The sequence below is a fragment of the Paramormyrops kingsleyae genome, chromosome 4, assembly GCF_048594095.1.
Source record: "Paramormyrops kingsleyae isolate MSU_618 chromosome 4, PKINGS_0.4, whole genome shotgun sequence".
NCBI lineage: Eukaryota > Metazoa > Chordata > Actinopteri > Osteoglossiformes > Mormyridae > Paramormyrops > Paramormyrops kingsleyae.
The window spans coordinates 38,763,169-38,769,774 of record NC_132800.1 but is presented as its reverse complement, the minus strand read 5'-3'; the positions used below and the strand labels follow the sequence as shown (position 1 = coordinate 38,769,774).

Genomic DNA, 6,606 nt, shown 5'->3' with positions numbered 1-6,606 from the left:
TGCATAGTTTCTGGGGTGCTCAATGTGGCTCAGCACGGTGTGGAAGGCTATGACAATGACATCATCAGTAGACTAGTTCAATCTGTAGGCAAACTGATGGGGATTGAAGGAGGGGGGGGAGGCTGGCCTTGATGTGATGTGCAACCAACCTGTCAAAGCACTTCATCACCACTGAGGTGAGAGCCATTGGCCTATAATTGGGCGGGGCAGGTTATGTCAGACTTTTTCAGGACTGGAATGATGGTGGCTTGGGATAAGGAGAGATTGAAGATGCTTTGAGAACTTTCCCTGGTACACCGTTAGGACCAGCAGCTTTCCTCGTGTTTACTGAGTACACATCTCCCGTGGTGTTCCTGCAGAGAGAGTTTGTGAGTGCTGAAGGTTGGGGGAGGGGACAGTGTGGCTGTGTCTGGTCTGTGTTCCTCCAAAAGAGCAAAGAAGCTGTTTAGCTCCTTTGCTAGCAGAGCATTGCTGTTAACAGAGGCGGTGTGGTTGCCTTTGATGTTCGTAATGTGTTGTATTCCCTGCCACACCCACTGTGGGTTGTTGTATGTGAAGTGGACCTCTATTTTCTATTTCTGTGCCTTATTTCTGTGCCTGCCTGGCAACCTTGATGCCCCTTTTCAGGTCAGCACTGTATGTTGTTGACTGCGCTGTCTTGTCCTGTATTACTGTATTGTAGCTCTTGTGTTTATGTGTTTGCGCTCCTTGCACTCTGTATAGTTCTGTCCTGCCCACTCTTGTGTCATCTTGTGTTGTTGCTGATTTTGTTCTTTGTGTTGCACCATGGTCCAGGAGGAACAATGTTTTGTTTCACTGTGTACTGTGTATATGGCTGAAATGACAATAAACCCACTTGACTTGGCCACAATGTTGTTCAAAGGTCTGTTTGTTTGGGGTGAAGGACACGCCTCTTGATGTACTGAATAAGGGGACCACAGACCAGTGTCCTCAGTCCTGCTTCTCATCCCAGTGCTGAGAGGAAGATGACCCGCCTGCTGGTTCTGGTGCTGGCTTGTGGAGCTCTGCTTATCTCCACAGAGGCCCATCAAGACTACTACAGTCTCCCTGATCACTACAAGGAGGCCATTAAACACGGAGTCAAAAATGCTCATCAAAATACCCGTCAGCACATGAATTTCTATGCCATGCAGGGCCTTCCAAAGGTAACTACTGAGAAAATGTTGACAGAAGTGTGATACTTTCATCATCTGCAAGCGGAATTAATGAGTATCCCATTGATTTAGATTTTTTTTCATTTCAATGCATATGATGCTTAATGTCACTTTACAATGAAAGTGGTGGTTTTATATGTCAGCTCTGGTCAATATTAGCTTCTCACAGTTTCCCTCTGAATCTGCTGCATTCCAGTCTGTGACAGTTTTGCATTTTTTGCTGATTGTTATTATTTTGTGTAGACTTTCAATGAAAATTCTTGCCAGTTTTGTATATATAACATATGTTTATGTGATTTAGATTGCCGATGACTATATTGAGATTGAGTTTCTCTTGAAAGCAACAAACTGTGCAAAGTTAACTGTACCAGATCATCGGGATGACTGCATGTTTATGACCAACAGGGTAAGTAATGAGTCACTGGACTGTGAGCAGTGGACATGTCAATTAGCAAATTGATTTCAGTTCACGATAATACTGGTGATGCCCTGTGAGGGAAAGTTAGCCAACAATAAATAAAGTAACAAATAAATAGGTGGCCTCAAACATCCATCTTCATCTCATCTTAATCTCAAATTTTAGCAATGGAAAGGCAAAAGGCTGGATTACCAGGCAGAAGCAAACACTAATCATCTGAGGGGCGACCTGTAGAGTATGCCTCGAGCTGTGACACCTAGCTGACCTTATTTATAGACCTGTGGGCTGTACTACAAAGTGGGTTTTACACACCCAGAGTTAAGTCAATAGCTGGGTTAACCAACTCTGATTGCTGCAATCAGCATTAAATGGTACTATAATGATGGTTATCAACTCAGTAAGTTGATGTGAGGTTTCTTTATCATAGTCTGTGTGCATTTACATAAAAGGCCATACTTTGACATTGTAAACTAGTGATGCAGACTGACATCTGCCCTTTGATAGGTGGCTCATAAAGGGGCACCGAATATCAGTATCAGGATAAAAACTTGGTATTACTTGGTATCGGATTGAGAGGAAAATCAGTGGGTGGTATTACCCATCCCTACTATTCAGTCAAAGGGGGCTCATATATAGGCTACGTTTGTGGTGAAAGGGCGGGACTTAACGCTTGTTTTAATCTGAAAGCCAGCAATTAAACCTGATTAGAGCAGTTTAGGTGTGCAGTGTCAATTACCAGTTAAATTTATCTCCTTTAAATAGTGAACTACAATTCATAGTACCTAAAACTCGGAAGTAAGCCTCTAGAAACCTGGCTAATCCAGTAAACACGCTCCGTAGTACAGCAGTGTAATCACGGTCACTGAATTAGCTTGATCAGAGGGCAGTATTTTAATATAGAACAGTGTTCTGTTAAATGGGATTTGTTGTTAATACTTTGATTTGTAGTTGCTTTATATGATATCACCTTATGGTGTCCCTGTTTTGAAAGCTCTTTTCCTAAAATTGATTTGTTTGATTAAACCCTACAGTCCAGCAGCTTTGCCCTAAATCTTTACTACACATTGTCTCATTGCATTTATTGCCCACCACTTTCAACATTGTTTTTGTGTGTCTGTGTGTCTTTGCAGCCATTTATTAACTGTAGAGTTTGCAGCAAACGGTCTGGTAATGATCTTACGGATCCATCAATTGATTGTGCACCACAAAAGAGAGTGGATAAAGTAAGTGTAAATTACATTTGAGAATCTTAACATTATGGAAATGTTACGAGTGTGTGAATTGTTTGCTGTTAACATAGTGTTAAACATGTTTGTACGTACTTGGAAAAATTTTATCAGTGTACTGTTTAGTAATGATAAAGTTACGTTTAATGTGAATAAATGACTACAATCAATGTATCACACTCTGATTAAAGTGCTTAACTTTTCATCCTCATTTTGTATTTAAGGACAAAAGACAGAAAATGTGTCGACCAATCACTGGAGGAGCTTCTCTCATGGCTGTCAAGGCTGCTGAAAAAGCAGAAATTGACTGTCCGGGCTGTTACTGATAGATGATGGTCCTGCAGTGTCCCAAGAGGAGGAAACTGGGATGGAAAATGCTTCGATTTATTATATGGCTGAAATCAGGATGTAATACAACATTTTAAATTTTCCGATGCAATTCCAGTTAAACAGATGAACTACTTAATTAACACCATTTCTACTCCGTCCTGAACTGGTCTCGGACAGCAGCGTCCGTGGTTCGTACTTTTAATTGTAGAGCGAGATTCAAGACCATTTTTTTCAACACAGTGGTAAACTTTCTAATTTCGACTATTTCTCTCGAAATAATGACACACATTAATAAAATACAATTAATAAAATAAAAATAGAATTAATCTATCATTCTCCTTCATTGTATTAGCTGTATACTGATTTATTTTCTTTTGCAAAGACGGTCACAGCTGGGGCGCGTCGCCACCTTGGTTTTATGCTGTTTAAACGAGTTCTTCGGTTCGCCTAATTATTACATTATCAGCTTTACATGTACAGTATCAAGTTCCGCCGTCCAAAAAACAGCAGACATGCTCAGATATACCAGAAATAATTTCTCTTTATTTTTCATACTGATTGGCTTAAAACATTACTGAGCTTATATAATACTGAGGCGGGGAAAATTCTGTTCTGAATAGCGCCGCCACTAATGTTATATATTACGGGATCCTCCCGTATAGAAAAATAAAATACTGTGTTCTCTTCCGAACCTACGGAAAGCGATTTGTCCCATATTATTTGAATTTTATTTACGGGACCCCTTTGCTTTAACTATAGGCTATAGGATAAGAACAGGCTTAAGCACAATATTGGGAGCTTAATTATAGTGTGTGCTAGTTTGTTATTTTAAACGTAAATCTTAAAGCCAAAACAACCAATAAAAACTAGAACTTTTACTCATCTCTTACCACGATAGTTCACATGAAAATTTTATCAGTCAGCAGTGATATGTTTCGTATTTTTGATTACACGCCCATGCTTGAGAATATATTGTCTTGAGTAAATAATAAAATTATATTTTTAATTAAGAGAAGGGGTGCCGTTAGAGATTTCGGTCCCTATGAAAGCGTATTATATTTGGTCCCCAAGCTAGACCAATCATATACAATTAATCGTATACTATGTTCCAAAACTTTCACGGCCTGTGTCACTCCGGGGCCTTTAAAATCGTAGTAACTACCACAACTTCACACTACTCAAATGTACTTCATAACGTCCCTCTGGTAGATAGTTGAGAAAATATTATTTGTATACATTTCCTTTTTGCCATTTTGTTGATGAACTTTTCCTATAGAAGCACGCAAGATATAAATGGCTGAATTAAACTCATTGTCTCTGCCGGCTGTAAGAATTCAGCATGTAGTATATGTACCCTACCGTTCAAAAGTTTGGGGTCACTCAGACAATTTTGTGTTTTCCATAAAGTCACACTTTTATTTACCACATGAGTTGGAAAATGAATAGAAAATATAGTAAAGACATTAACAAGGTTAGAAATGATGATATTTATTTGAAATAATTGTTTCCTTCAAACTTTGCTTTCGTCAAAGAATCCTCCATTTGCAGCAATTACAGCATTGCAGACCTTTGGCATTCTAGCTGTTAATTTGTTGAGGTAATCTGGAGAAATTTCACCCCACACTTCTAGAAGCCCCTCCCACATGTTGCTTTGGCTGGGTGGGCACTTCTTGCGTACCATACGGTCAAGCTGCTCCCACAACAGCTCAATGGGGTTTAGATCTGGTGACTGCGCTGGCCACTCCATTACAGATAGAATACCAGCTGCCTGCTTCTTCTCTAAATAGTTCTTGCACAATTTGGAGGCGTGCTTTGGGTCATTGTCCTGTTGTAGGATGAAATTGGCTCCAATCAAGCGTTGTCCACAGGGTATGGCATGGCGTTGCAAAATGGAGTGATAGCCTTCTTTATTCAAAACCCCTTTTACCCTAAACAAATCTCCCACCTTACCAGCACCAAAGCAACCCCAGACCATCACGTTACCCCCACCGTGCTTGACAGATGGCGTCAGGCAGTCTTCCAGCATCTTTTCAGTTGTTCTGCGTCTCACAAATGTTCTTCTGTGTAATCCAAACACCTCAAACTTCGATTTGTGCGTCCATAACACTTTTTTTCCAATCTTCCTCTGTCCAATGTCTGTGTTCTTTTGCCCATATTAATCTTTTACGTTTATTGGCCAGTCTCAGATATGGCTTTTTCTTTGCCACTCTGCCCTGAAGGCCAGCATCCCAGAGGCGCCTCTTCACTGCAGATGTTGACACTGGCGTTTTGCGGGTACTATTTAATGAAGCTGCCAGTTGAGGTGTCTATTTCTCAAACTAGAGACTCTAATGTACTTATCTTCTTGCTCAGTTGTGCAGCGGGGCCTCCCACTTCTCTTTCTACCCTGGTTAGAGCCTGTTTGCGCTGTTCTCTGAAGGGAGTAGTACAGTACACACCATTGTAGGAAATCTTCAGTTTCTTGGCAATTTCTCGCATGGAATAGCCTTCATTTCTAAGAACAAGAATAGACTGTCGAGTTTCACATGACAGTTCTCTTTTTCTGGCCATTTTGAGCGTTTTATCGACCCCACAAATGTGATGCTACAGATACTCAACCTGTTCAAAGGAAAGTCATATAGCTTCTCTAACCAGCTAAACTGTTTTCAGCTGTGCTAATAATTGCACAAGGGTTTTCTAACCATCCATTAGCCTTCTGATGATTACAATGAGCAAATGAGCAAACACACTGTACCATTAGAACACTGGAGTGATAGTTGCTGGAAATGGGCCTCTATACACCTATGTAGATATTGCACCAAACACCACACATTTGCAGCTAGAATAGTCATTTACCACATTAACAATGTATAGCGTGTATTTCTGATTAGTTTAAAGTTATCTTCATTTCAAAAATAAGGACATTTCGAAGTGACCCCAAACTTTTGAATGGTAGTGTAATTCATTGTTCAGTCATAGTAAAGAATCATCATAATGTTTCAAATGCTATTAGACGCTAAATAAATTCCTGTTCAACAATATATTGTATAATGTTAATGTAGAATATGAAAACTGTCTCAATGCGATATCATGCAATGTTTCAGCTCCTTCACGTATGATCAAGTGAGATTTAACGCGTAGTATTGCAAAACTCAATAAGGCATTACAGAATCCGTACCACTGAATATTTGCATTACATACATTCAAGATTACACCCCGACTATAACTACATATTCAATAAATATTTTATATACATTTCAGCTTACGCTAACACCACAGAAATGAGCCTTATAAACAAAAACGGATAAATAAATACAATGATAAGGTTAAGCTATTCACAATTCCAAGGTCGCCGGTGAAATCTTTCACGCGCTTATCTTCTTTCCTGTTTATTAAACGAAAGCTATTCTAATTGGATAACGGCAGTTAAATTAGAATTCTGATTGGTCGAAGCGGCTCGGATGCCGTCCTTCATGAT

At 39.8% G+C, this 6,606-nt stretch overlaps 1 long non-coding RNA gene across 1 annotated transcript; it reads left to right on the top strand.

Annotated features, from left to right (window-relative positions):
• The first annotated feature begins 943 nt into the window (after nt 1-943).
• On the top strand, nt 944-3,479 carry LOC140588846 (uncharacterized). Its single transcript, XR_011990045.1, has 4 exons — nt 944-1,166; nt 1,477-1,581; nt 2,724-2,816; nt 3,044-3,479. It is a non-coding gene; the product is annotated as an uncharacterized lncRNA (long non-coding RNA).
• The last annotated feature ends 3,127 nt before the right edge of the window (nt 3,480-6,606 follow it).